The sequence below is a fragment of the Natrix helvetica genome (assembly GCF_964273705.1).
Source record: "Natrix helvetica genome assembly, chromosome: 1".
NCBI lineage: Eukaryota > Metazoa > Chordata > Lepidosauria > Squamata > Natricidae > Natrix > Natrix helvetica.
This window is the reverse complement of record NC_138548.1, coordinates 84,484,736-84,503,982: the sequence shown is the minus strand read 5'-3', so window position 1 is coordinate 84,503,982 and position 19,247 is coordinate 84,484,736. Positions and strand designations below refer to the sequence as shown.

The 19,247-nt window shown below is 40.9% G+C and overlaps 1 long non-coding RNA gene across 4 annotated transcripts; it reads right to left on the bottom strand.

Moving 5' to 3' along the window:
• Positions 1 to 1,171: 1,171 nt before the first annotated feature.
• LOC309388857 lies at positions 1,172 to 19,020 on the bottom strand. 4 transcript variants are annotated; one of them, XR_014174854.1, is made up of 6 exons: positions 17,041 to 17,160; positions 15,888 to 15,985; positions 14,829 to 14,868; positions 13,440 to 13,567; positions 11,030 to 11,147; positions 1,172 to 3,832 (listed from the first exon to the last, which is right to left on the bottom strand). It is a non-coding gene; the product is annotated as an uncharacterized lncRNA (long non-coding RNA). The 4 variants fall into 4 exon arrangements; XR_014174853.1 differs by lacking the exons at positions 14,829 to 14,868; positions 15,888 to 15,985; positions 17,041 to 17,160 and adding an exon at positions 18,908 to 19,020; XR_014174856.1 differs by lacking the exons at positions 14,829 to 14,868; positions 15,888 to 15,985; positions 17,041 to 17,160 and adding an exon at positions 13,642 to 14,421.
• Positions 19,021 to 19,247: the final 227 nt, after the last annotated feature.

Sequence of the window (19,247 nt, the reverse complement as noted above, 5' to 3'; positions counted from 1 at the left end):
TCTTCCTTTCTAATTAAATGGAGGAAAAAAGAAAACCTTTTCTTAACATTTTCTCAAGTAATTAAAAAAGATAAAAGAGTTTGAGAATCTGTTAATGACAATCAATAGCTAGTAGTTTTTCTAATACAAGTTCTTCACAGAATTGTTAAAGCATCAGCTATTTCCACTAAACAATACATTAATCAAGTTGAATTATACTAATAGTCTGAAAAGGTAAATCTGATATTCCTCTGCCTATCAGTTTGGCTGGAAGCCTTTATATATTCCTTATACTGTATTTGTAGTGAAATTGAGTAAAAGTAGTACATCAATAATTTATTACTATATTAGTAACATGCTATACAATAATGTATTACTATATTCCCTTACTTATAGCCTATATACAAGTTCAATCTGAGATTGGGGAGTGGGGAAAGGGAAATGATATTGAGGTTTAGTACAAACCAGAAGTTACTCCCGGTTCAGCCCGGTTCGGTCAAACCAGTAGAGGAAATCAGGCCTGGGTCACAGAACTGGCAGCAACCCAGGCCTGCCATGCCCCCAAACCAGTTCCTTTGCTGCTGCTGGGGCATTGTATTTAGTTTTTTAGTGACTGCGTTTGTGCAGTTCACTGTAAATAATTCTACGCATGCACAAAGAAAAAATTACATTGAACAACGCCCACATGTGCATTGTGCACGGGTTGCAAACCAGTAGTAAAACCGGCAGCAACCCACCCCTGGTACAAACAAATCATTTTCTCTGGAAAAACAGAAGTTGGTAAAAAAAATAATGGCTAGCAGTGAACATAATTCTCTCTTGCAGTTCACTTTCCTGCATCTTAGATTTGTTGTTGTTGTTGTTAGTTGCAAAGTCATGCCCAACCTGTTGTGACTCCTTGGTCTTCGAGGCCTTACTGCTCTCTACCATCCTCTAGAGTCCATTTAAGCTCACGCCTACTGCTTTGGTGACTCCATCCAGCCAACTCATTCTATGTCATCCCCTTCTTCTTTTCCCTTCAATCTTTCCCAGCATTAGGCTCCTCTCCATTGAGTCCTTCCTTCTCATTAGGTGGCCAAAGTATTTGAGTTTCATCTTCAGGATCTGGCCTTCTAAAGAGCAGTCAGGGTTGATCTCCTCTAGGACTGACCGGTTTGATCGCCTTGCAGTCCAAGGGACTCACAGGAGTCTTCTTCAGCACCATAGTTCAAAGATCTTAGATTTAGCTGTTTTAAAATGTGGAAAAAATAATATGGCAAAATTAGAACAAGATTTTAAAAATAAATAATTGAGCTGCGATATAAATGAGAAGAAACATGAGAGGACAGCATTTTCCACAATACCACAGCTGTGACAGATGCAACATTTCCTTGATATATCATTAAGCGTCTAAGACAAGCTTCTCCCACAACTCGTACTGTACTGTCTTATCATGGCAGGAGGAGAATGTCTGGTTGGGTATTCTTGGGATGAGGGGAGCAAAGATTGCATTGAGCATAAGCCAAGAATATACCCTCCCAGGTAAATCTCCCAAATTCAATCTCAGCTTAAACAAGCACATAACAATACTGGGCAACAGTGATATAGGAAAATGTTGGAGGCAGATTATCACTTTACTGACAATAAAAAAGGCATCAATTCATATTGTGTAGGAGGTAACCAATGGTAAAATATTCCAGCATGGGAACAGGCCAGCCTGGAGAATGTATATCTACGCAGAGACTAAGAATCGAAATGAAGTTAATGGCACATAATCAATCAATCAAACAAGCTTTCCAGTGGAAGCAGTAGTGAGATTTGAAGCCTCTTCTTCTCTCTCTCTTCTTGCCATAACTGTTTTGCTCTTCCAGTCCTCTTCCAAGGTATTGCTTCTATAAAAATCAAAATAAAAAATTATAATAACAGCATTTATTCAATTCAATAGCCCTTATTGTCATCGTACATCATGTATACAATGAAATTGGCTTAGCCTCTACTGGTGCAATCCATAACAAAAAAATACAATACAACATGAATAGTATAGAGAATAATCCTTATACAAGTAATTGGGGGGGGGGGAGAGAAATTAGTCATATGTTTCCATATGTACGTGGCGTGATTGTGATAGGAGTCTGACAGCCCATGTGTGGAAGCTGTTTTTAAACCTGATTATCTGGATAGCTATACATTTGTGTCTTCTGCCCAATGGTAAAAGTGAAAAGAGACACTGGCCAGGGTGTGAATCATCCCTAAGTATCTTTCTTATTCTGCTGAAACAGCAAGACCTGCCAACGTCATCCAGGGGTGTTAGAAGGCAACCAATGGTTTATTGTGCCGAATTGATCACTCTCCATAGTGCCTTCCTTTCCACAGCTGTTAAATCAGCGTACCATACTGTTATGCAGTATGTGAGGACACTTTCTATCATGGACCAATAGAAAGAAGTCATCAGCCATTGTTCCACCTGATTTTTCTGCAGAACTCTAAGGAAAAATTAAAAATTGTAATAACAGCTTTTCAGAAGCTTGTATAGACCTACTCACTTGTATAGTTCTCTGACCCACTCAGGCCAAAGAATCATTGCAATAATTCATACATCCGGTCAAAAGACTTTTCTTGCCTTCCTGACTGTTGCTAAATCAGAGCCAGTCAACTTAGACTTCTATGAGATTAAGAATTCTAACTAGAATTTGAATTCTGGCAATTAGAAATGTGCCTAGTCATATAATTGTTTTTTTCTCTGCCCTAAAACAAGATGTGCAAAAGAGACCCCATAATTTAACATTGAGTTCTGTTAAATTAGTTATTGGCCATACCAAAGAGTGGGACACTGTGCATTTCCACCCACTCCCTATCACATTCCAATGAGAGGTATCTCTGCTCTTCAATCTAGGGTAAAGGAAGAAATGATTACTTATTACTTGCTCATAAAATGTATTTGAAAATGAAAAAGGATTACGTTATTCGGGTGGGCTTAGGAATCAGTTAGAATTATATATACTCCCAGATCCATCTTCATTTTGTTGTGGAGAAAGAAAAAAAAAGATGAAATGAAATTGAGGTGGAATGGAAATCCTTCTTATTTCTTTAATCAAGCCCTAATGTATGTAGGAGAACGCAACCTTGATTTTACTGCAACCCCATTAATGTTATTAGATCCCTACTGCTAACAATATTATTCACTCACAGCTTAGATTTTTGTTCAAATATAAGTTATACAGGCATTTCTAGTTTCTTAGATTTGAACATGTTATAGATAGATGCAATTACAGTTAATATAAGTTATACAGGCATTTGTTCCTATGAACCAAAATAATTTGGTTGTGATTAAAATTTAATATTTAGGTGATTGGGTTTCCATACTGATGGATCAGCCAGCCTCCATCAGATCAGCAATACTGGGAATGGTTCCAAAGAAACTATCCACCTGCAGAAGTGACAAGGCCATTTATTAATAGGTCTGAAGTCCATACATCAGGGCAAAATAGAATTTTGGTGGAATGTATGTATAAATTCATTGTTACAGACATGTTAATGCTAGATACAATTATAGTTACACCACTTCTAGTTCTTAGTTGTAAACTACTTTATTTATAGTTTCTTAGATTTGAACATGTTAAAGATAGATGCAATTACAGTTACAACATTTCTAGTTCTTGTTTTAAACCACTTACTTCTGGCAGATTTGAAGAAATATGAAAACTAAGTATATATTTATTTGGCTGTGCCAGTGGTTTATATGTTTGACGATATGTAGACATCTGAAGACATCTGAAGATTTTGCATTCAGGAAGCATGAAAAAGTTACCGAAGTCCAAATGAAGATCTGATTTCTAAGAGTCCATCTCTTGATAGCAAAGTTAACAGGCAGAATCTTCACAGATTATTTTAGAAAGAATAAGGAATAAAGTTATAAAAATATCGGAGATGTGATTGTGTTAATGCCATGTATTATCATATTTGGTGGACTTGTAAAAAAGTTAAAGCATTTTGGATAAAAATATGGTGGGTTATTCAAAATATTTTGAAAAAGAGGATAAAGTTCACACCCCAGTTGTTTTTGTTAGGCATAGTTTCAGATTGTACTGTTATAGAGACTAATTTGATCTTGAACCTAACGACGGCAGCAAGATTGTTGGTGGCGCAATACTGGAAGAAGGAAGAGTTGCCCACTATCCAAGAATGGATGTTAAAAGTAGTAAACTTAGCAGATATGCCCAAAATTTCAGCGTATCTGAAGGATCACTCAGATGAGAAGTACAAGCTGGACTGGAGAAGATGGATTGACTATATTCAAAACAAATACCAGACTAAAAAATTTCAGTTAGCTTATGAATGAAGGCATAAAGAATGTTACAATTTATTCAAAGTTAGTTTAATAAAGGGGGAGTTAAAGCACAAGAATAGTAACATGTTAAAATTAGTTAGCTTATGTTAGCGTATGTTGTTAAATGTTTATACCCTGTATTCTGCTCTGGGAGGGAGGGGGAGGGAGGGTGAGGGAGGGTGGGAAGAGGGAAGGGTAAGGGGGGTGATAATTGTAAAATTTATTAATTTTTTTAAATAATAATAAAAAATATCAGCTACCGTTAAAAGTAAGCACACCTAAAAACAATAAAAATACTAAATATGCATATAATATTTAAAAATTCATATATAATAAAGCCATCTTGTGGGATTTCTATGGGATTTCTAGATCTGTTGAAAAAACAAACAAACAAAAACAGAAAACCATAAAGATTGGGACGATGTTCCAAAGAGTGGGAATTACAGCCTCCTTGGTCCCATCAGATGGTATTCCTTAACACATAACATGCCCTTCCTACTCTTTTTTTCTTGGTGAAGGGTATGGAAGCCAAAAATATGAAAATAGTTTGTCATTACTTTCTTCCAATTTTCTTATTCCCCAATCTAGTCTACAACAGTGAAGTGTTTCTGATGGTCTTTCCTCCAATTAGAAAACAGCTCCAACCCTGCTTAGATTAAAAAAAAAACCGAGGTCAACTGTGGTATACAGCTACTGATTCTCAGCTGCTGAATCATTTCAGGTGACTACCCATGTCCTCACCCAGGGTATAATTTTCTCCCCCCCCCAAACACACATTCATTTTGACTATGGTGCTGGATCCAATCACATAAGAAATGCAGTTTCAGGATTTTGGGAGCTGGTAGTGTTTCTAAAGAAAATGGCTCAACCAGAGGCATCAGAGTACTCCCCAAGCTTTGAATCAGTGGAAGCAAATAATTCTAAATGAGAATGTGACAGTTTCACTGTGATTTGCACAGGAGACATAAAAAGCCAGCGTATAGAAAGATGGTTGTGCAAATCAAGCTGAAAGTAATTGGGCTTTGTGATACACATCCCATCCTTGTAGCAGATGGTATGAACACTAGGCAAGAATAGTAGTGAAAATTGTGTCAGCATGAGCAGGATTTTAAAAAGCTTTATCTAATTAGCAGATGCTCAGCCTCCGTGATGGGTGTGCAGCTTGAACAAAGCTATTGAGCATCCTAAGACACAATTCCACTTAGATCATAAGAAAAATAAGTTTTTTCCAGCAGAGAAGATTAAACCCAAGCTTGGCATGTGGCACTGAAGAGAATTGTTAATAAAAGGTATGTTAGATATTAGCATATATCGTAGTAAGTCTCCCCTCTGGTCCGCTGCTACAGCGGGAAACAGGTATCGTTCTGATTGGTCGAGGGGCGTACCCGGTCCCTATAAAAGGGGAACCCTCCGACCACAGAAAAAGCTGGATCACTATTACTATTAATAAAGAGCTGTTAAGTCACTTCGTGTCCGCAGTCTGTCTCTCGTTGCCCTGATCCAACATTGGCGACGAAAGTGGGATCGAGAGGCAGATAGGACGAAGAACGCTACCTCCAGAATCTCCGGATTTGATCCAGCCCAGGAATTTGGCAGAAATTCCGGCCGCCATATCAGATCACCGCAGCGCGGCAAATTCAAACAGAGAAGATGGCGATGCATGCTCCCCCCGCTCCTTTCGACCCAGAAAACGACGAATGGGAAGCCTTCATGATTCGTTTCGAGTGTTTCCTCGAAGCGAACAAATACACGGGGATCACCGACGCAAGGAAGAAAAACATTTTCCTCGGCTACTGCGGAAAGGAAGTCTTCAATACGGCCAGAGACCTCACCGCACCTACTCCAATACAGGCAGTATCATGGGCGACGTTGCAACAGGCTCTACAGACTCATTACGTGCCAAAACCTTCCCGCCATGTTTGCCGCCAAGCGTTCAACACGAGAAACCAGAAGGCGGGAGAATCTATCAACCAATATGTTGCAGCCTTACGTAAAGCAGCCACACATTGTGGATTCAGAGACCTGGATGAGCAGATTATGGATCGACTCGTTAGCGGGCTGAGAGACATTTCCCTACAAAAGCGGCTGTTAGCAAAAACCAATTTAAGCCTACAGATTGTACTCGAGGAGGCAAGAGCGTCAGAAGCAGCAGACAGATCAGCGGAGACAATTCAACGCGGGTTCAACACTGACCAGCCAGCGCCAAGACACACCAAAGTTCACTACGAGGACACAAGCCCCGCCTACGAGGATCCTGAGTTCGAGGACAGTCACCTGATGCGGAGCAGTCACATGAGGCCTGGGGGGAGACCCGGATCCCGCTTGCCGCCCTGCGCAAGTTGCGGAGGGAATCACCCCAGGTCTACTTGTAGGACTTCAGGAACGTTGTTTGTTCGCACTGCAACAAACTTGGGCACATCGCACGAGTGTGCCGGAGCGGAGTCCCTGCCTCATGGCAGCCACCCATGTACCGCCAACAGAAGCCCAACCCAGGGGCTTGGCGGAATCAGAAAGGGCGCCCAGAGAGAAATCCACAAGTGTACACCCAGAGAGAAAAATCCCAGAGAGCTGAGCGAGCGTATCCCCCAGAGAGATTACTCACAAGGAGCTGAGCGAGCGTATCCCCAGAGAGAATACACACAAAGAGCTGAAAGAGCGTTCTATCAAGACGCTCAACGAGAGTATTTTCAGGATGTAGACAATGAGATAGAGTTGATCCAGAGAGAGGAGTTGCGAACGTATCTCACCACAATACTAAGCGGCCAAAAAGGCTGAGAGTCACAGTCCTCTTGGAGGGCTCACCCTGCGAGCTAGAAGTTGACACAGGATCGACCCTGACGATTATTTCATGGGCATCCATGAAACAGGCTATCCCTAGCCTCAGAAAGAGCCAACTACGCGCTCCAGACGTCCTGCTACGAGACTACCAGGGGAACCAAGTCCCCATCGTGGGCCAAGGCACATTCCACATCCGTTTCAAGGACATCGAAGCCCAGCTGCCCGTGACCATCGCCAGCGCACCATTACAGAACCTTCTGGGGCTTGATTGGTTCGAAGCCCTGGGGTTAGAAGTCACCGGAATCAACGCCGTGAGAAACAGCAGCGCTGAACAGATTTTTAAGGAGTTCGAGGATGTGTTCAGCCCCGGTCTTGGTAAGTATGTGGGTAAACCAATATCATTCAATTTAGACCCCAAAGTGGTGCCAATCCGACTTAAACCGAGACGAGTGCCTTTTGCACTCCGCCCAAAAATAGATAAGGAAATAGATAAGTTAGTGGAGCAAGGAATCCTTGAGCCGGTAGATCACGCGCGCTGGGAAACACCCATCGTGACCCCAGTCAAACCAGACGGATCAGTCCGCATCTGCGCGGACTAAAAATGCACAATTAATGTCGCGCTACAACAGAGCGCATATCCTGTGCCTGTAGTACAGCACTTATTGCACTCGTTGGGGCCAGGAAAGGTATTTGCTAAGTTAGACATGGCACAAGCTTACCAGCAACTGCCAGTTGATAGCGCCACAGCGGAGGCCCAAACTATAGTGACGCATAGAGGAGCATTCAAATGCAACCGGCTACAATTCGGCGTGAGCATTGCCCCAGGATTGTTCCAGAGCGTCATGGAACGACTTTTGCAAGGGATACCGGGAGTCGTCCCCTATTTTGACGACATCTTGGTGTCCGCTGCAAACGAGGAGCAATTAAATAAAAGAGTCAGAATCAGATTCTGTTTTGGCCAGAATCAGAGAAAAGGGTCTCCGCCTTAAAAAGGAAAAATGCCAAATTAACGTGCCTAGCATAGAATTCCTGGGTTATAGAATCGATGGTCAGGGAATACACCCCACTTCAAAGAAAATTAAGGCGATCCAGGACGCCCCCACACCACGAAATCAGACCAAGTTGCAGGCCTTCCTCGGATTACTTAACTTCTACAGCGTTTTTCCGAGGCAGAAGGCGACCATTGCTGAGCCACTACACCGTCTACTCCAGAGGAACGCACCATGGAAATGGGGACGATCCGAAGCTGCAGCTTTCGCCGGGGTAAAGCGCCTGCTCACCACTGACTCACTGCTTGTCCAATACAGCCAGACCCTACCGCTGGTATTGACCTGCGACGCATCACCCTTCGGAGTTGGAGCAGTCCTCAGCCACAGGATGCCCGACGGAAAAGAAGCACCCATCGCCTTCTACTCCAGAACTCTTTCATCGGCCGAAAGGAATTACAGCCAAATGGACAGGGAAGCGCTGGCTGCTGTAGCTGGAGTAAAGCGTTTCCACGAATACCTCTACGGCCGCGATTTTGAACTAATTACAGATCACAAACCGTTGTTGGGACTTTTGGCGGGAAACCGCCCCACCCCGGTCTCCCTTTCTCCACGCATGACCAGGTGGGCTGTTTTCCTGGCTGCGTATTCATACAAATTGATTCATCGACCGGGCTCCACTCTCGGACACGCAGACGCACTCAGCCGTTGCCCATTACCTGACATTCTGCCAGACCCCACTCCAGAAGTACCGGTATTGCTCATTGACTGTTTGGACTCTGGACCGGTTTCTTCATACGACGTTGCAAGGTTCTCCTCTAAAGACAATGTAATAAAGCAAGTTCAAACTTGGGTTTGGAGGGGGTGGCCGAAGGGAAACGTGGGCCCAGAATTCAAAATGTTTTGGTCAAAACGGGACGAACTCTCAGTGTTACAAGGTTGTTTATTGTGGGGGGATCGAGTTGTTATTCCGTATGTTTTACGTAGGAATGTATTAGATGCTTTACATGTGGGTCATCCGGGGATTGTTAGAATGAAGGCGTTAGCAAGAAGTTACGTTTGGTGGCCAAACATGGACAAAGAAATAGAGGAGTGTGTGGCCACTTGCGACCCATGCCAGGAATCGAGACCAGCACCCCCGGAAGCGCCCGCCACAGAATGGGAGAAACCTAAAGCACCCTGGTCGCAAATACACATCGACTTCGCAGGGCCATTCCAAGGTCAGACTTTCCTTATAGTTGTGGATGCATACTCAAAATGGCTAGATGTAGTCCTAATGACTTCAACCACGGCAGAGGCAGTCATTAAGGTTCTACGGCGACTTTTCGCCACTCATGGCCTGCCCGACCTCCTAGTCTCCGATAACGGGCCCCAATTCACGGCCATGCATTTCGAAACGTTTTTAGCAGGTCAGGGAATTCGGCATGCCCTCGTCTCGCCATTCCATCCGGCATCAAACGGACAGGCGGAGAGAATGGTGCGATTCGCAAAAGAGGCCCTCGCTAGGATGGGTCCAGGTGATTGGCAAACACGCATTGACCATTACCTCCTAATTCAGCATATTACCCCAAGCGCAACGACGGGTAGGAGTCCCGCTGAACTACTCATGGGCCGCTGTCTACGGTCTCACCTGGACCGTCTTCACCCAAATTACTCTGCCACAGCTCCCCCAGACTCCACAAGCAAAATTCGGTCTTTCAGCATAGGGGATTCAGTATACGCCCACAACTATGCAGGGGAAACATTGTGGATGCCGGCAAAAGTCATTGGCATCACGGGTCCACGATCGTATCTGCTGGAACTAGAAGATGGGCGGAACTGGAAAAGGCACATCGATCAACTTCGGGGTCGCCTAGCACACTCAGACCTTCGAAACGAAGACGAGATTTTCCTGCCTACAGAAAGTCAGCCACGCGAGAGCCCCATCATAGAAAACTACGACACCTGCGAACCAAGCTTGGAACAAGAAAACACGCACGAAGCAGAGCAAACCCCAGACAACGCAACCGAGCAGACTCCAGAACGCCCTAGCAACGAAGGCACAAAACCTCCCGAACGTGAAACAGGAAAAGCACCCGATCCTGCAACCACTAACCAACCCGAACTACGACGCTCCTCCCGAGCAAGACAAACACCCACATACCTAAAAGACTATGTTACCTACCGCAACGTTCCATCTAGGAGGGGAGGGGTGTTAGATATTAGCATATATCGTAGTAAGTCTCCCCTCTGGTCCGCTGCTACAGCGGGAAACAGGTATCGTTCTGATTGGTCGAGGGGCGTACCCGATCCCTATAAAAGGGGAACCCTCCGACCACAGAAAAAGCTGGATCACTACTACTATTAATAAAGAGCTGTTAAGTCACTTCGTGTCCGCAGTCTGTCTCTCGTTGCCCTGATCTAACAAGGTAGACATACTTTCCTTTGAACTTTGGTAATATTTTTAAACAAGAGAATTATCCTACATACTTTTTCACTGTAGTCATTTTTTTTCCTGGTAAATTATATTACATTTGACATTTCTCACCCAGAAAAATGTACATTTTAATATAAGATGTTCAACCTGCGTAGTCTTTGAAATACAGTATGGAAATGTGAAAGCCCGACCATCATTCAGTGTTCATCTGGATACCAATTAGTCAACTAACCTAAGAAAAGGAAGAACTAACTGTATAGTTTTCTTCATAGATGACTTGGTCAATGAGGCAATGAGGAAAAAATATTTCTATCATTACTCAAAAACAAAATATACAATGTAATAATAATAATAATAATGGCTTTGAAAAATGCAATTGGGAATTAGGATGGTTGCAAAAATTTGAAAGGTACTGAATGTTTCCCTTTTTAAAATTTATGCTGTTACTGGAAAGTCTTGAAGCAAAAGTAGGTTGTGTACCATGATCATGAAATGCATGGATTTGTGTAGATTACTGTGTGTGAAGCTCTGATTTTCAGATATCTTACAAAATCTAACATACACATTGACTTCACCTTTAGGTTATTGAATTTCTGTTTCCTCCTGGCTTCATTCATCTTCTTCAGTAGTTGATATGTACAATATTAACTGTTGTAACTGGGACCTCAGAAAATGTCCACCACTAAAAGGCATAAAACGTATTTGGAAAAAATAATGAACTTCAGCCATAATTATACTGCATTTATATAAACATGTATCCTCACCTTCTTTTGTTTTTAGAAATTTTGGGGGGCATGGAATAAAATAACAAAAGTTTTTTCACCCAAATTACATCTCTATCAAATAACCAAGTAGAAGTTTCTTAGATAAAACAATGCTAAAATATTCACTTTGGGTTTCTTTTTCTTGAAATCTTGGTCTGATTTTGGTCTTCTTGTGTACTATAATTGTAGTATTCAGGAAGAGGTAATTTCCTTTAAGGAAGACTTACATTTAGCATTTATGCAAAGCAAATGTGAACATATTATCTAGGATTATATATAATTTAGTTTCAGGGGCTACAGAGAAATTCCAGAGGAGCCTGAAAATATGTATCCAGTAGCTGTACCGCATCTGGGTATTTTATCACCCCTGGGCCACATCTGGCCCTTGGCTGTCCCTGCCTGACCCTTGTGAAATCAATCAGAAATTAGACATCAAATGTAAGTAAGGGTACACCATACATATAATACAAATGTGATGCTTTTATTTTGAAGGCAACTCTATTATTTTTTTCAGTTTACACCTTCATAGCCCTATTGATTTGGCTCTCTGATTTGGCTTCCTGTTTTTCATATGGCCCTTTGGGAAAATTAACTGCCCACTCGAGTTGGAGAATGGTATTCTATAGTTATGTCTGATTCCTAATGAGAACACGAATCTCTTATTTGGACAAAGACAGCATTGGGCTGTCCCTTCATATCTCACTATTCATGAGTTAGATGTCAGGCACCTTTTCTATAATGAAGCTATTTGATAGAATTCAACTCACTTGTGCATGAGCTATGATTACATCACATAACATTAGTTACCACTGGTTGTCTCATAATCCTTCCCTGAAAGTGGTGGTAGGAAAACATAGGCCCCAGTAGCAGGTCACTTTAGAGAGACAACAAAGGCAAACTCACAGTATTAAAATACATACATATAGCTGGGGAATGCCTCCTTTGAGATCCATATCAGTCAGTTGTAGTGTTTAAATTAAGCTGTCATCTTCCCTGAAGCACATGCTTATGAGCTTAAAAGTGCCCTTTAGAAAACTTTTTTGAAAAACAGCATAAGGATTTGGTGTTAACCTACTGCAAATATTCCTGATTTATAGCAGTTTATGAAGGGATAATAAAGAGACCATATTCATGCACGCCAAGCTTGAAAAATGAGAAGAGAATGGCATATACTCCTAAAATCTCAACCTCTATTTTATCATTGCACCCATATCATCCCCTGCTTCATGGTCCCAGAACTGATCAACTATCTCAATTGTTTTTCTGTAGCAAAGGCTAAATTTGGTAACGGTCACCGGTAATGATCTTCTGCCACCACAAAGCAGCATGAGAAAAAACAGAGGAAAGAGGAGAATCAAGACAATACATGTGCTACATAAAACAATAGTTATTTGAAAGATAAATGGACATTAAAAATGGTCAATGGACATTCATCATAGAAATTGACTATAGGCCCTCCACCTATACATTCAGTTCCGCTAGAAAGCCTCTCCTCTTTTCACTTGGACGCAGGGAAAAAGGGACATATTAAACTGATTCTGCTCTGACTGCATTGACTTACAATGATTGTGGAGGATCATTTAACAGATTAGGAATTCATCATTTAATCTATATAAGGGCTATCACTTTTCCTAAGTCTATTTTATTCTATTTTTTTCTTCCATTAAATTATGTCCAATTCTCAGAGACTGCCCTAGACAAATCCAGCAGTTTTCTTAACAAGATTCTTTTAGAAGTGGTTTATTATTTTCTGCTCCCTAGGGCTGAGAGAAAATGACTGATCCAAGGTTATCCCACATGGCTTTGTGCCTAAGGCAGGTCTAGAATTCACACACTCCTGGTTTCTAGCCAGATACCTTAACCACAGTACCAAAGTGACTTTCAATATTCTAATACCCCAAATGTTTTCTCTTTCTTTCCAGAAAATGTTTTATATATGCATTTTGGCGCTGAAATTTAGTGACTGCAAAAGTCAGACAACTGCAAAACTCAGCAGATAACTGTTTTAGGTATTAGATTTAAAAGTCTAAAATAGGTTAAAAATGCAGCCAAATGTTAGCAATTATTTAGTTTTTCCATCCTTTGCAAATTGCAAACATTAAAGATTAGCTCATATAAAGCTCAGCTTGCTTACATTTCTCAGGGATAACATTAGCTGGTAGGACCATAGCAAGTGCAAAGAGGACATATTTTAAAAGGCCAATACCTACCATCCTCTGAAGTCCATTTAAGCTCACCCCTACTGCTTCAGTGATTCCATCCAGCCACCTCATTCTCTGTTGTCCCCTTCTTCTTTTGCCCTCAATCTTTTCCAGCAGTAGGCTCTTCTTCAGTGAATCTAAAAGATGAAGTGAGTCTAAACAGATGAAGGATGAATTTAGAGAAGGAAAGATCTCTCTGGTCTCCCCCTACCTTTCATATGTTCAGGTACAAGAACTGAAGGGGAGTTGAACCTGAATGCAAGGGACAACGGCATCTGGAACCAGCTTTACTTGAATTTAAGATCACACTTAGAACTCTCTTTCATCTCTCTCACAAGTCACTCCAGTTTTCTGACTGAAAGAAACAGAGTTTGGAGAATAGGGTCAGGACTGCCTGTAAAGTTCAGTATTCTCACCACTTTGCACTTTTCACATATTCAGGAAAAAGTCTGAAAAAGACTACTAGAGTTGATAATCAAAGAACTGCAACATCTAGAAATGGCTTCCTTCCATTTTGTCCTGTGTTGCCCCCATCTATAAACACAAGCAGCACAAGACGGGCAAAGGATAAATAAAGACGACAGGTTTCAATTCCCCGGTATGAAACATTCTCCTTATCCTTCCACCTTTGCTGCTAATGTATGATTTATCTGCTATAAATCTCCTCTCTGCCAGCAGCCATCAGAGAACGAGAAAGTGTATAAGACTGCACACCTAAAGGTTTAGAAAAAAATTAAACCAGTTAATCAGTTTTCTAAAAACATAATCACACAAAGGCCTGATTATGATATGCTTTGCCATCCTCATAGTCTTCCCGTGAGAGCAAATTTGGTGTAGTGGTAAGGCATCAGACTAAAAATCAGGTGACCATGAGTTCTAGTCCCATCTAGTGGTGGGATTCAAAAATTCTACTACCAGTTCTATGGGCGCTGCTTGGTGGGCGTGGCATGGCTTGGTGAGCGTGGCAGGGGAAGGATACTGTAAAATCTCAATTCTCTCCCCACTCCAGGGGAAGGTTATTGCAAAATCCCCATTTCTTCCCAATCAGCTGGGACTCAGGAGGCAGAGAATAGATGGGGTGGGGCCAGTCAGAGGTGGTATTTACTGTTTCTCTGAAATGCTCAAATTTTCTGCTACCAGTTCTTCAGAACTGGCCAGAACCTGCTGAATACCACGTCTGGTCCCATCTTAGGCAAGAACCCAACCGGGTGACCCTGGACCAGTCATCCGCTTTAACCTCTAGGAAAGAAGAGATGGCAAACAACTTTTGAAAACTTTGCCAAGAAAACTACAGGAGCTAATCAACTAGTCAACACTGATTTGATGGTGAATACACATACACACTTCTGTGTTCTTGCACTATTTTTTCCACACATTTTTTCTAGTTTTTCCACAAACCTTTTGCTGATCCTTTAATGTTTCATTTCAGTCTTTGCACCTGTAGAAATTCAGAGACTGACTATACAACAAACTGGAAACATCACTGGACTCCACATTAATTTTTAGAAAGTAGCACAAAAGAAACCACCAACATTCCTTTCAATGTATTATGTACCTACATTTTCAACTTTGCTAATTTATTTTGTTGTCTGTCTTCTTATTAAACAATGCATCAACTGTTAAGAATTGATATTTCCTTATCTTAATATTATTTTAAAAGAATAAGCCTGCCCTTAATACCTAGATTAGCATTTACTATAATTTCCCCATTCTTCCAAAGAAAAGTATAATAAAGGCAAAAGCCCCATACTTCACACCTTTAAGGAAGGAAGGAAGGAAGGAAGGAAGGAAGGAAGGAAGGAAGGAAGGAAGGAAGGAAGGAAGGAAGGAAGGAAGGAAATAAGTAAGTCCATTCATTCAGCCATGTTTTGTGCAATAGCACCTTATAATGACAAGTAAAAAGTAATCAAATTAATTTTGTCCACACGAGTATGGTTGGGTCTGTCCATGAGATGATGCATATACCTCTCTTTTTAAAAGAGATGTTTAGTAAGCAATCAGCAAGAGAAGAAATCAGAAAACTACTCTTCAGCAGGGAGAATCTACTAACCTCCTTCTCCCTTCCTTTGTGCATTTAAAAAGAAGAAAAAGGAACAACTAAATCCAGTTTACACCATTCACCCTACCACTTTTACAAGCAGGAAGCTGATGAATTGTGAAGTGAGCTGAATAGGGATGTTTGCTATTGACCACAGCACCTGGTGGAATAAACATGCCTATTGGTGCATTGCCAAGGTGGTCATTGGACCTTGAAAAAGGGTAGCTCAGGAAATGGAATCAATTGGCATAAGCAAATGGAGCAGAGTGGCAGAATAAACAGAAATAAATGCAGATGCCATAAGAGTTGGAGATTGTGAATCAATTGCAGGGAATCTTTTCTGCTAGGGGAAAAATGGGAGCTATAATTCTATGCACACCATTACTTCCTTCTCTCCAAACACATCATTACTTTCTTACAAATTCACTCAGTCCCAGAGTTGAGTGCATGAAGGTATGAAGGAAAGCACCTGGCAGTATCTCAGCAACAGTTCTTATCTTGCATTGTTATTGCAGTTCTGAAAAAAAAATAGATTTGTTGTGTGTACACTCATGAATGACAGTTCCATTTCATTGTAGCCTTATTAAAGGCATTAATCTAACTATTTAGAGGCTTTCAAACTGAATAGAGAATCGAGTTACACACATAGTATAGTCTTTTACTTGAAGGTTGTTGTTATTGTGTGTGTGTGTGTGTGTGTGTGTGTTTGTGTGTACACAAGACAGGTTCGATTTAAGGAAGGCTTCAATAAATTTTTGGGAGGTTAAAGACTTGCATTTCCACATTTTCAGAACACTCCCTTCATCTTTAAAATTGCTTCACATTATAATTCCTAAACTGTACAGCAAACACGCCCTGAGCATAAACTGCAGTCATTCTGAGCAAATACAAAAACATATTTCCGTAATGCTTTGTTAATTGCTCAGAGTCTTATACTACCTTCTTACAGACATTCGATCAGAAACATTACTTTCTTCTCTTTGTTTCTTCCTGAAAATGAAGAAAAGCTAGGATAAAACTTTGAAATAAAGCAAAGCCTCCCAGAATCCCCTTATAGGGGAGATGGATGGCATAAGAGAGAGCGGGGGAGGGACGGAGGGAGAGACAGAAAGAAAGAAAAGAAAAGAAAAGAAAGAAAGAAAGAAAGAAAGAAAGAAAGAGAAAGAAAGAAAGAAAATGTCAATGGCTCTCTGCTAAAATTATATTTCCTAGAACAGGGGTGTCAAACTCATGTCATCACAGCATTGTCACATGACATATTATGACTTTTTTTCCTATTGGCTAAGCCAGGCATGAGCGTGGCCAGCACATGATGCATCCAGCTTGTGGACCCTGAGTTTGACACCCCTGCCCTAGAAGACTACATTCAGAATTTGCGTAGACCACATAGAATAACAGAGTTGGAAGGGACCTTGAAGGTCTTCTAGTCCAACCCCCTGCTTAGGCAGGAAACCCTACACCACTTCAGACAAAGGGATTTGGAAAGAAATAGCACTAACAAAATGGGGAAAACACTCTAAGGATCCTTGGTATACATTCTTATTTTTAACAATAAAATTCAAGGCCACATACCTGGGTTTTCAAGATAATCTTACTTAGGCACTTGGCCTATGGATGTGCTCCTTAGAGACCTTGAGCTCCATGCTTCCATGGAGGACCTTTAAAGATGTAGTGCAAAACATTTATTTTCTAGTCTTCTAGTCCAACCCCCTGCTTAGGCAGGAAACCCTACACCACTTCAGACAAAGGGATTTGGAAAGAAATAGCACTAACAAAATGGGGAAAACACTCTAAGGATCCTTGGTATACATTCTTATTTTTAACAATAAAATTCAAGGCCACATACCTGGGTTTTCAAGATAATCTTACTTAGGCACTTGGCCTATGGATGTGCTCCTTAGAGACCTTGAGCTCCATGCTTCCATGGAGGACCTTTAAAGATGTAGTGCAAAACATTTATTTTCTATGCTAAGTACCATTTCTTTCCTCTCCAGTAGAGTTAGGGTATTTCAGTGGTAACTAAGCATTTAAATTCCCCTGTGAATTCTTTTGCAAGGTGGCTGAACTCTGATAAAGCAAGACATTTGTAGCATTAAAATATACAATATTTTCTATTGCAATGCTTTGGGTTCATTTGTACCCAACACTTCTATTATATCTATAGAGTTAAATATATATTATAAACTCAATATGAAGTGGGTGGGATCAGCTGTCTTTCAATAGCAAATTGTAACATTGCACACTAGCATGACAATATTAGACATGAATTTCTTGAAGAAACATAGGACATGTATTATTTCGTGTATAAGTACTATGATAGAGTATTTTAAGTAGCTACTGTTATGTATGCATCAAGATATGCGATGTGCTTATAATTTTATGTTAAAAAATCAATTTATAAACTCAGCCATAACTCCCAACAGCTTCCAGCTCTGGATAAATTTATGTTACAAGTACATACGATTTGACATCCTGCTGCCAATATTGGGATACAAAAGAACAATTCCCAAATTTACAACAAACCCCTGCCATAACAATCCTTGGGAGGGTAACGTTGCAACTCATTACCTTACTGATACTATAAACTGAACTGCTTTGTTGCTAATATGCCAAATTCAAAGTCAGACCGAGTGAACAGATGGGCTTTGCACCATACAACAGAAGTTGACAATATTTTAGTGTGGATTTGTGGTACTGGAGTTAAAAGCATAGGAAACGTGTGTCCGAACTGAAACTGAACCGAGCAAGCTTTGTTACCTGTCTGAAGCTCTGATAAAATGGAAAAAATAGACTCGCTCTTATAAGCATAAGAGTTCTGTTTAGCTACTTGGTTAATGCTAATATCTAAGAAGGATTGAGCACAACTGCTGGTTCTGTTCTGCTATCCTTGTTTGTGCCAGTCATAGATTTGAAAGCTCTCTATTACTTTCTCATGGCTTCTGTTCTTTGAAGCACTCTTCTCAGAGTATACAATTGTCCCCAAAGGTGTAGGCTTTTAAGATGGTAGTTCTTAAGTCCTAGTTCTTCCTCCAGATTTTGGATTGTAGAAGTTTTCAGTTTTGTTTCAATTTTATTGTTTAGTATAGTTTAATAAGCTAGGAAATTTTGTATCAATTAATTGTGGTTTCTTTTTTGTTTTGTTTTGCTTTTTTGTATGCTGCCCACAGCCATGCAGTTCGAGTCGGGCAGCTGTATAAATCAGAGGTGGTATTTAGCCAGTTCTGACAGGTTCTGAAGAACCAGTGGTGGAAATTTTGAAAGTGGGGAGGGAATGGGGATTTGGCAATAACTTTCCCCTGCCATGCCCACAAAGCCATGCCCATAGAACCTGTTCTGCCTCGAGCATTGTAGGCTTGCTCGGGGCATGCAGTTAACTCCACACTTAGGATTGTCATTCAGATCAAGTTTATTATCAGGCATTCTTAATAGCAAAACTTACAGTTCAGTGTTAAGATACTTCTGACTTTCCATAATCTGTCTCATCACATGGTGTAAAAAGATGATGATTTCACTCCCATGCTGAGCGGAGATACAAACACTACTATTCTGGTTCACAAAGGCATTTAAAACTGACCAGCTATAAACTTTGCACACAGGCAGAACACCCCAGTGGCCAATCAGAGATATGATCACATGTTATGGAACTAAATTTCCCATAAGGCAGTTTCTGCCTACATTTCCCATGAGGTAATTTTTTTAAAGGAGACAGTTCTTAATTCCTACACTAGCTATATACTGCTGGGGCAGCACAGAACTGGTAGTAAAAATGTTTGAATCCC